Raw genomic sequence first — 9558 nt, forward strand, 5'->3', positions numbered from 1 at the left:
TGGGTATATGGAAAAGATTTCTGCTACCACTCAGATTTCAAATGTAGGCAACAGGAAGAATGATGGTGACTTTGGTCCAAATAAAATAAGTTAGGAAACACAAAAGGGTTTGTAGTAGATCATTTTAAATCATGATATTTTGAATTTGAAGTGGCAGTAGAATACCGGGACAGAAATGCTTTGCTGACAGTTGGAAATGCAAGTCTTTAGGTCAGACAAGAAATCTGAGATGGAGATGCTGATTTGTGAATCTTCTTCACTGGAGATGAAAAGCAAAATTATGGGACTGAGTGAAGTATCAAATAAGAGTAGAGAAACAAAACGTCTGTAAACACCCTTAGAGAACATGTATCTATAAAGGACAGAAAATCAGAGAGGTAGGAAAAAAAGGCCAATGTCAAAGAGTTCAATGTCATGGAAGCTAATAGATCAGACATGAATAACTCAATTTATATTCTGAATGCTCTAAAAATACCTCCATATTTAAGGAGAAAAGAAGTGAATTTTTTTGTCAATAGACAAATCTTTTAAAGCTAACTCAGCCAAAATCTACAGTCATGATGTGGCTCATTTCAGGTACCATCCAAGGTGAGAAATAAGGAGAAGGAGAGCGAGCAGCACTCAAGACTGGAAATCCAAGTCACCAGTCTTCCTCTGAATTATAGGAGGAAGACTATGGAAGTTAGACTCAGGATTTTTCCTTGCATCCTACTTTGGATAATGGCTAAGAACAAGGAGGAAGAATAAGGGTTCATTCCATTCAGGACTTCACATATTCTTTGGGGAGAGTAAAAGATATGGGAGAAGGTAGGAAAATAGTTAGTTGTTATAGAACCCAATGTCTTCAAAACACAGCTATGTTGTTTGCTATCTATATAAACTTGAGTGAGTTTTTTTACCTATTTGGGCCCAGGTACCTTAACTGTAAAATAAAAAAAAAAATCTTTTAAGGAATAAAATCTAAGATCTATGATTAATTATGTCTTCCTTTATCTGTTTTGGAATTTTAGATGGGATATTATAGAGTTCTTGAAGAAAGCCACTCATGTATTTTACAAAATGAGTACCTATCGCTCTGAAGGGCTGATATTTGAAAGAGTGTTCAAAGGAGGTCAATCTTGGAAGTTTCTATTAAAAAGAACTTTCTCACAACATGCCATTAATTGTAGTTTTGAAATGGGAAAACATCTTAGACTTACCAATCTATCAAAATGCAGTAAGGAACTTGTGAGTCATAAATGGAGATGAGAAAGCTATTCATGAGTATTTTAGGTCTTATTGCTGAGCAATGGATGTGGGTGAAACTTCCTCTTTGTTAGAGAAGCTGAAACTGTCTTAAGAGGAAAAAGAGGAAGCAACTTCAAGAGTTCAAAAGTCCTTCCAAAACTAACCACAGGGAGCTGTAAACTCATCCAACCTTTCTGGAGAGAAATTTGGAACTATGCCCAAAGGGCATCAAAAATGTGCATACCCTTTGACCCAGCAATACCACTACTGGGTCTATACCCTGAAGAGAGGATGAAAAAGGTTAAAAATGCCACTTGTTCAAAAATATTCATAGCAGCCCTGTTTGTGGTGGCAAAAAATTGGAAATTAAGTGAATGTCCTTCAATTGGGGAATGGCTTAACAAACTGTGGTATATGTATGTCATGGAACACTATTATTCTATTAGAAGCCAGGAGGGACAGGAATTCATGGAAGCCTGGAGGGATTTGCATGAACTGATGCTGAGTGAGATGAGCAGAACCAGAAAAACACTGTACACCCTAATAGCAACATGGGGATGATGATCAACCTTGATGGACTCACTCATTTCATCAGTGCAACAATCAGGGACAATTTGGGGCTGTCTGCAAAGGAGAATACCATCTGTATCCAGATAAAGAACTGTGAAGTTTGAACAAAGTCCAAGGACTATTTCCTTTAATTTAGGGGAAAAAAAACCTGATATCTTATTGTCTGATCTTGTTATCTCTTACACTTTATGTTTCTTCCTTAAGGATATGATTTCTCTCTCATCACATTCAGTTTGGATCAATGTACAACATGGAAACAATGTAGAGACTGGCAAATTGCTTTCTGTGGGAGTTGGGGGGAGGGAAGTAAGATAAGGGGGGGAATTGTAAAACTCAAAATAAATACAATCTTTAATTTAAAAAACTGACCACAGAAGCTCTCATCAAATTGCTGTCTATAACAATTAGGTTCACTAGTGCCTGAAGATTTAAACAAAAGTGGGGCTTTGAGGGAACGGACTAGCTTTCTCTTTTTGTTTAATAACCCCAGAATTAGGAATACTACCTGGAATGTTATCATAGGTGCTTAAGAAATGCTTGTTGACTAATTGATTGACATGATGAAACAAAAACAGACCATAGCCATATGTTATTGTGGTTTTAAGGAATAATTTGAAAATGACTAATGGACCCTCATGACCAAAGCACAGGAATATTCTTATTGTTCATTCTAATTTTAATTCATGAAACAAAACAAGCATTTCCATAGTATAGTTCAATAAAAAAGGATGATTGCACATGAAACTGCAACACTATTATGTGCAATTTGGTATTCCTTTCAAATATCCAATAAAATTATCATGCAAATTTTTTTCCCTTTTTTCCTTCACTACTTCCTTGCCCTAAAGGTGATTACCATTTGACACAAAAAAGTATATGTATGCAAAATTATTCAATATACACTTCTATTTATCATATCTTTTTCTTGATGCAGATACCTAGTTCTTCATATGTCCTTCATAGTTAATTTGGCTACTTTCACTGGTATTCTTTTCAAAATACACTGGGTATGTGAAGAAGAGCATTATATTTCAGAAATGACAAAGATATAAAAACAAAAAGAATCAATAAAGTTAGAGATTAGAGTTATGATTTCATGGATATAAGGAACTCCCAGATGAGGAAATTCCATCTACCAAAGCAGTTTGGTATCCCTAGAGTATTGCAAGTTAATGAGACTTTCCTAGGGTCCCATAAACATCATGTGTCAGAAGCAGGTCATGACCCTGCTCTGAGGCTAGCACTGTACCCATACTGTGATGCTGCTTCTCTTATTTTTTTCCAAATAGAAAATATTTTTATTGGTTTTACTTTTTCCAAATACATGCTATGAAAAATTTTTTAAACATTCATCCATATGCCTATTTCTAAAGTTACAAAATTTCCTTCCACCCTCCCTTCCCACCTACCACCCCTCAGTGGTGAACAGTCAAGTTAATATTTTACTTACTCATTTGTGTTAGGCATGTTTAGAGGTTAGCCAATTTTGGTATGAGGCATTAGGGTTAACGGAAAGAAATACATAAGAATTTGGGGTTTTTTTTAAGTGAATGTAGTAGGGGCAGCTAGGTGGGTGGCACAGTGGATAGAGCACTATCCTAGAGTCAGGAGGACCTGAATTCAAATCTGACATCAGACACTTAGTAATTCCCTAGGTGTGTGGCCTCGGGCAAGCCACTTAATCCCATTGCCTTGCAAAAAAAACCAAAAACAAACAAAAGTGATATAGTGTTCCTCAGATTCTAAAAGACTTGTTTTGGGTTTTTTTTGTTTGTTTGTTTTTCTTCCTCTGGATGGGGATAGCTTTGTCCATAGCCAATCTAATTGGATTGTCCTAGTTCTCTGAACTGCTGAGAACTGCATCATCAGGGTTGATCAACTCACAATGTTGTTAATGTGTATATTGCTCTCCTGGTTTTTGATGTTGCTTCTCAAAAGGTACACAAAAAAATTGTGAATTTTTGAAATTCATCAAAAACAAAGATGTCTATTAATTTCTCACCATAAAACTAAAAACAACATATAAATAAAGCTTCTAAAGATTTGTCCAAACCTCTATTGTATGGAAGGGAAATCTGTGAAATTCATACATACTGTAGATAAGGTCCTGATATTCTTTCCAATGTTTATGGGTTAATTTGACCCAATTTATTCTTCTAATATGTGAGAGAAATATGAGCTAATTGTTTAAACAATTCAGACTCCTCCAAAATCATTTTTATCTCCTGGGGATAACATGACACATGTCTAATGATAACTGAGACAAATAGATGGATAACTTAGTATGTGTCAGCAAAATCCAGGCCACTGGGGCATAATATTAACCTGGATTATTCTTTGTTGTATTGTAACCTTTTGTTTATTGTGTATTGTATTTTTTTGATTTTTTTTATTTTATTTCACTTTTTATTTTTAACATTCTTTAAAATTTAGTTCCAAATTCCTTCCCTTTCTCTAATTTCCCTTACTCACTGAAAAAGCAAGCAATATTATATTTATTATATATGTGAAATTTTGTAAAACATTTTCATATTAGCCAAGTCAAAAAAAAAAAAATAAAGTGAGAAAATTTTACTTCAATTTACTCTTACTTCATCAGTTCTCCCTCTGAAAGTGGATAGCAATTTTCATTATTTTCAATTATTGTATTAACCAAAGTATCTACAGTATCTTTCACAGTCAATCACCACTGGGTACAATGCATATAATGATCTGATTCTGTTCACTTCTCTTGTATCATTTCACAAGGGTCTTCCCATGTTTTCCTGAAATCATCCTCCTTATTATTGTTTATAAGACAATAGGGTTCCATCATGATCACATTTCACAATTTGTTCAGTCATTCTCCAATTGATCTACATTCCCTCAGTTTCAATTCTTTGCCAACACAAAAAGAAGCTCTATGAATAATTTTGAATGTACAGCCTTTTCCCTTTTATTTGCTCTCTTTGGGTTACAGATATAAGTTGTGGTATCACTGTGTCAAAGAGTATGTTTTATACCTTTTTGTATCACAGTTTTATAGACCTTTCAGCACAGTTCCAAATTGTTCTCCAGAATTTTTGGAACAATTCAAAACTCCACCAACAGTTCATAGTATATCTGCTTTCCCACATCCCCACTAGCATTTGTCACTTCCAATAAATGTGGTGGTACCTCAGAGTTGTTTTAATTTGCATTTCCCAAATCAATAGTCAAATTGTTATATTTTTTTTTGCAATTTCTTCAATTCACTTTGGCTGTAAATTTATGAGGTGAGAAGAGGGAAAAATCCAAAGTATCTAATTACAGTTCTAGAACTAGCCCTGTGACCTCAGGCCAGGTATTTTACTAGCCCCATATTTAGCCTCTTCTTCTATAAAATAAGAAGACTGAATGATATAGGAAATTGAAAGTCCTTTCCAATAGTAAAACTCTATTTTATATTTTATTATTTGCAGAGCAATGAGACACATCATCTTAGGTCTAAGTAGAACTTTGTCAGTTGGCCACGACTCACTCACTCCAGAATTAAAAGAAAGAACCAATAAGATTTAGGCATAGTGAGCTCTCTAACTCACTTCATTATTACCTACATGTTGCCTACCTGCCTTGGACATCTCAGCAAAGTGAGCATCCCTGTTCCCTAAATGCATTTGAGACTAGATTTTGCAGACCCTAGTTTCAAAAAGACTCATATTTTATGCAGGTGCATTTCAAAAAAAGAAAACAAAATGAAATTAGAGAAAAATCGCAATCAATCATTATTTATTAATCACCTTATTACTATGTGTTAAGTTCTGGTAATACCAAAAGAAGCAAAAGACAGTTCTTGTCTTCAAAGAGCTTATGGTCCTCTAGGAAACACAACATGCAAATAAATATGTACAAAACAAACTTACACAAGATAAATAGGAAATAATTAACAGAGAGAAGGCTCTAAAATTAAGAGCTGTTGGGAAAGGTTTCCTATAAAAGTTAGAATTTTAATGGGACCATGGGCAAACCATATAAACTCTCAATGCAAAGGATAACTTGAAAAAATGCCAACCTGCATGGCAGAGGGATTTTTCTCTTTGGCAAGTTCTTTATGTAAATTAAATAATAGTTTCCCTTTCTATCTTTCTTGATAAGCACCAGTTTATCTACTAGACAGCTAGGTTACTAAGTGGATGAGATACTGGTCTGGAGTTAGGAAAAGCTGAATTCAAATCTTGCCTCAGACACTTTCTAGCTATGTGGCCCTGAGCACGTCATTTAACCTGTTTGCCTTAATTTCCTCAACTCTAAGATGGATAATAACAGTACTTACCTTCCAGGGTTGAGATGTTGTGATGATTAAAAATCAAAGAATATTTATAAGATACTTAATCTGGCACATAATGTTATATATTTATCATCATCTTTATCCCTAGATGCACATTTCTCAAGTCAATAGTCAATAGCCTGGCTTTATTTTAGTCTTGATTCAGAAATTGAAAGTCCATTCTTCAACTTCTTATATTTTCTTTTATCATAAATAATGAGAAGACAGAGGGCTTTTAGTGATGTTAGTAAAAGGAGAATGCATATACCTTATCTTTTCAAAGAATATTAGCCCTAGAAGGCATCTTAGTGATTATTTAGTCAAAGTCCTTGATCACAGAGTTAAGAAAACAGAACTACAGCCACTTTACACCTGGAATAAGTGACTCAAAAATGATTTCTCATTTAATTTGGGGAAATGATCATGGTAGGGATTCAATCACATAATTAGGCCAGTTCTGGAAAGGTTCACCGGATACAACAGGACAGGGCAAGGTTGCTCTGGGTGAGGAAGATTTCACCTAAGTTGCAATTGATAGGGGAGGGGGAAAGGGAATTGTAGGAGGCAACCATTGCCTAAATTACTAACTTAATTATTTTTCCTAAATAGTTTCTAAAATCAGTTGTTTCTAGCTATTGAAAGAACATTACTTTTACTTTTTTTTCCCCTAGGTTTTTTTTACCAGGTAATGGAGTTAAGTGGCTTGCCCAAGGTCACACAGCTGGGTAATTATTAAGTGTCTGAGGCCCTATTTGAACTCAGGTACACCTGACTGGAGGGTCAGTGCTCTATCCACTGCTCCACCTAGCCACCCAGAACATTACTTTTAAATGTCCCCTAAATTTCTGCTCTTAGAAAAAACCCCAGTTCCCCCAGGGTTAATCAAAGTTGTGCAGGAAACTGAACTTTCTCAAGGTAATATAGTGAGTTAATGGCAGCTCTAAGACTCAAACTTTTATCTATTGATGTCTAATCTAGACTATAGCATTCCTTTTATTATCAGATCCATAAAACAATCAAGAACTCATTTTCACTGAAGTGAAGTTGGGAGTTTGGGGAATTATTGTGTATGTTTATTTTATTGTATATATATAACTAAGCTTAGTGCTTATAATAGGAGGAAATGATAGAGATCTTCCTCTGAAGTTTCAATTATCTGTCAAAATCATAAGTAATGATTTTAGGGACCCAGAGAAAATAAAGATGTGACAAATAGTTGGATGACCATGCTGCTTTTTATAGAAATTTGCTCAAAATAGTATTTTTATTTCTCTGTATTTGGTAACAGACTATAATAGTTATCTGGTCCATTCTGTGAAGTCTTCAAGCAAAACTTGCTTAAAACTTCCAAATAGAAGTTATACTATTTTTAAAGTCTTCCAGGTATTAAACTTCCATATTCTGTCTCAATAATCTATTCTCCAATTTGTACCACTCTGACTCTTAGGAAACATTAAAACAACAATATAAATGAAATACAATTTCCAAATATGAACTATCTCTCCTCCCTTCCCCCACTCCATATGTTGGTTACCTCAGATCCTCTTTCTTCCTGAGGTTATAGTCAGTCAGTCAATAATCAGTCTGAATCTTCTACAGTGTGAAAGGCCCTATGCTAAGTACTGTCAAGAGGAAGAAAGGCAAGGAACTCACAATCTAAAGTAGAAAGATAACACCTAAAAAGCATCTGAAAAGAAGAATAGTCAGCAGGGATGAGGAGTAGGGGCTGTCTTTGTTGGTTTACATAATTGAGGTTCTAGGAGGAGCTCTCCACTGTGTATTCTACCTTTTCCAACTTCTACTGTAAGGTTAAAATGATCCAAATATTCAATTTAATTCCAATCTAGATACAAACACACTAACCAAATCATAAAGTAGGAATAAATTTCTGTAGTTGTTCATTTAATACCTTTCATATTCACAAACATTTATTAAGTGATTTGAAGATGTACTGTGGAAGGGAGGCAAACTCAAATATAAATTAAGTACTCCAATCCTTGCTCTCAAGGACTTAACAACTTTAAAAATAGATACAATACATAGATATCTAATTATAATACAAAATAATATGGGACAAATGCATTAAAATTATAAAAAACAAAATGCAATGTGAAGTCTGAGGGGAATATAAGCATTCCCTATTCAATAAGGCTTCACAGTGGAATGAAGCGAACATGAAAGTATTAAGTACCTAATAAGTGCTAGACACTCTACCAAGTACAGAAATATTGTCCCATTTAATCCTCACGAAAATCTGGTGAAGTAACTGCTATTATTAGCCCTATTTTGCATCTTTCCAGGGTTACACAGTTATTAAGTGCTTGAGGTTGGATTTGAATTCAGGTAATATTGACTTTAAGCCCTGTTCTCTATCCACCGTGACCTTACAACTGCCTCTAGGTAGAGGAAAAATGTGATTTGGGCTTTAAAAGATACATAGGAATTCAATAGCAATATGGGGAAGGAGGAAGATATTCCAGATTTGCCTAGGAATGCTACAGAAAGAACCCTTTTTTCTCATATGTCCACTTGGTAAAATATAAATTTCTCGTCTTTTGTCTTAAACTTCCAGGGCAGAGCCAAGATGGCAGCATGAAGCTAGCATGCTCCTGGAGTTTTTCCCTATACAACATTCAATGAGGGCCTCTACACAAACATTAAAGCTATAGATCCAACCAAAAAAAGACAAGATCAAAACAAATTTTCAACTGTAGACGTCATGGAGGATCTTCAATGAAGGTCCGTCTCTTCAGGGGGAAAAGGGGAAGTAAAGTCACAGTGACTTTAAGCCACAGTGCAATCCAGGTACCAACAGTTTGGCAATAGCAGAGGTCCTGGCAGTGAGATAGCAAGCCAGCAGAGAAAGTCCCAATCCCAAATAAAGTCTGAACCTTGAGAACACTGGGGCAAAGACAGGACAGGGTTGGGGAAAAAACCACTTCATAAGGCAGAGTCTAGATATAAAGGAGGAAACAAACTTTTGCATAGGCAATGCCTAGACCACATAGACAAACTCTTGGCCAGTAATAAGTCAGGGGTCAGAATCCAGGCCCAGCACAAAAATCTTGGGTCTATATTCTCTATATCCCAGGAGCAGAATTCAAACAATCAAAATGAGCAAAATAAACTGAGGGCTAACTATAGAAAGTTACTATACAGATAGATAATAAAAATGTCACCTCAAAAGAAGAAAGCAGTTAAAAATTTCCCTACATGGGAAGTCTCAAAGAAGTCTATGAATTAAACTCAAATTCAAAACCTCACAGAAAAGCTTAAAAAATTTTTAAAAATAAAGAGAACAAAAATGGAAAAAAAGAAATGAGCTGTGCAGAAAAATTATGAAAAATTGACTAAAATCAATTCCTTTAAAAGAAAAATAACCAACTGAAAAAAGAATTCAAAAAAATCAAATCAACCAACTGGAAAAGGAATACAATTCATCTAAAACTCAAATCAGCCAATTGAAAAGGGAATGT

The sequence above is a fragment of the Macrotis lagotis genome, chromosome 1 (assembly GCF_037893015.1).
Source record: "Macrotis lagotis isolate mMagLag1 chromosome 1, bilby.v1.9.chrom.fasta, whole genome shotgun sequence".
NCBI classification, from domain to species: domain Eukaryota; kingdom Metazoa; phylum Chordata; class Mammalia; order Peramelemorphia; family Peramelidae; genus Macrotis; species Macrotis lagotis.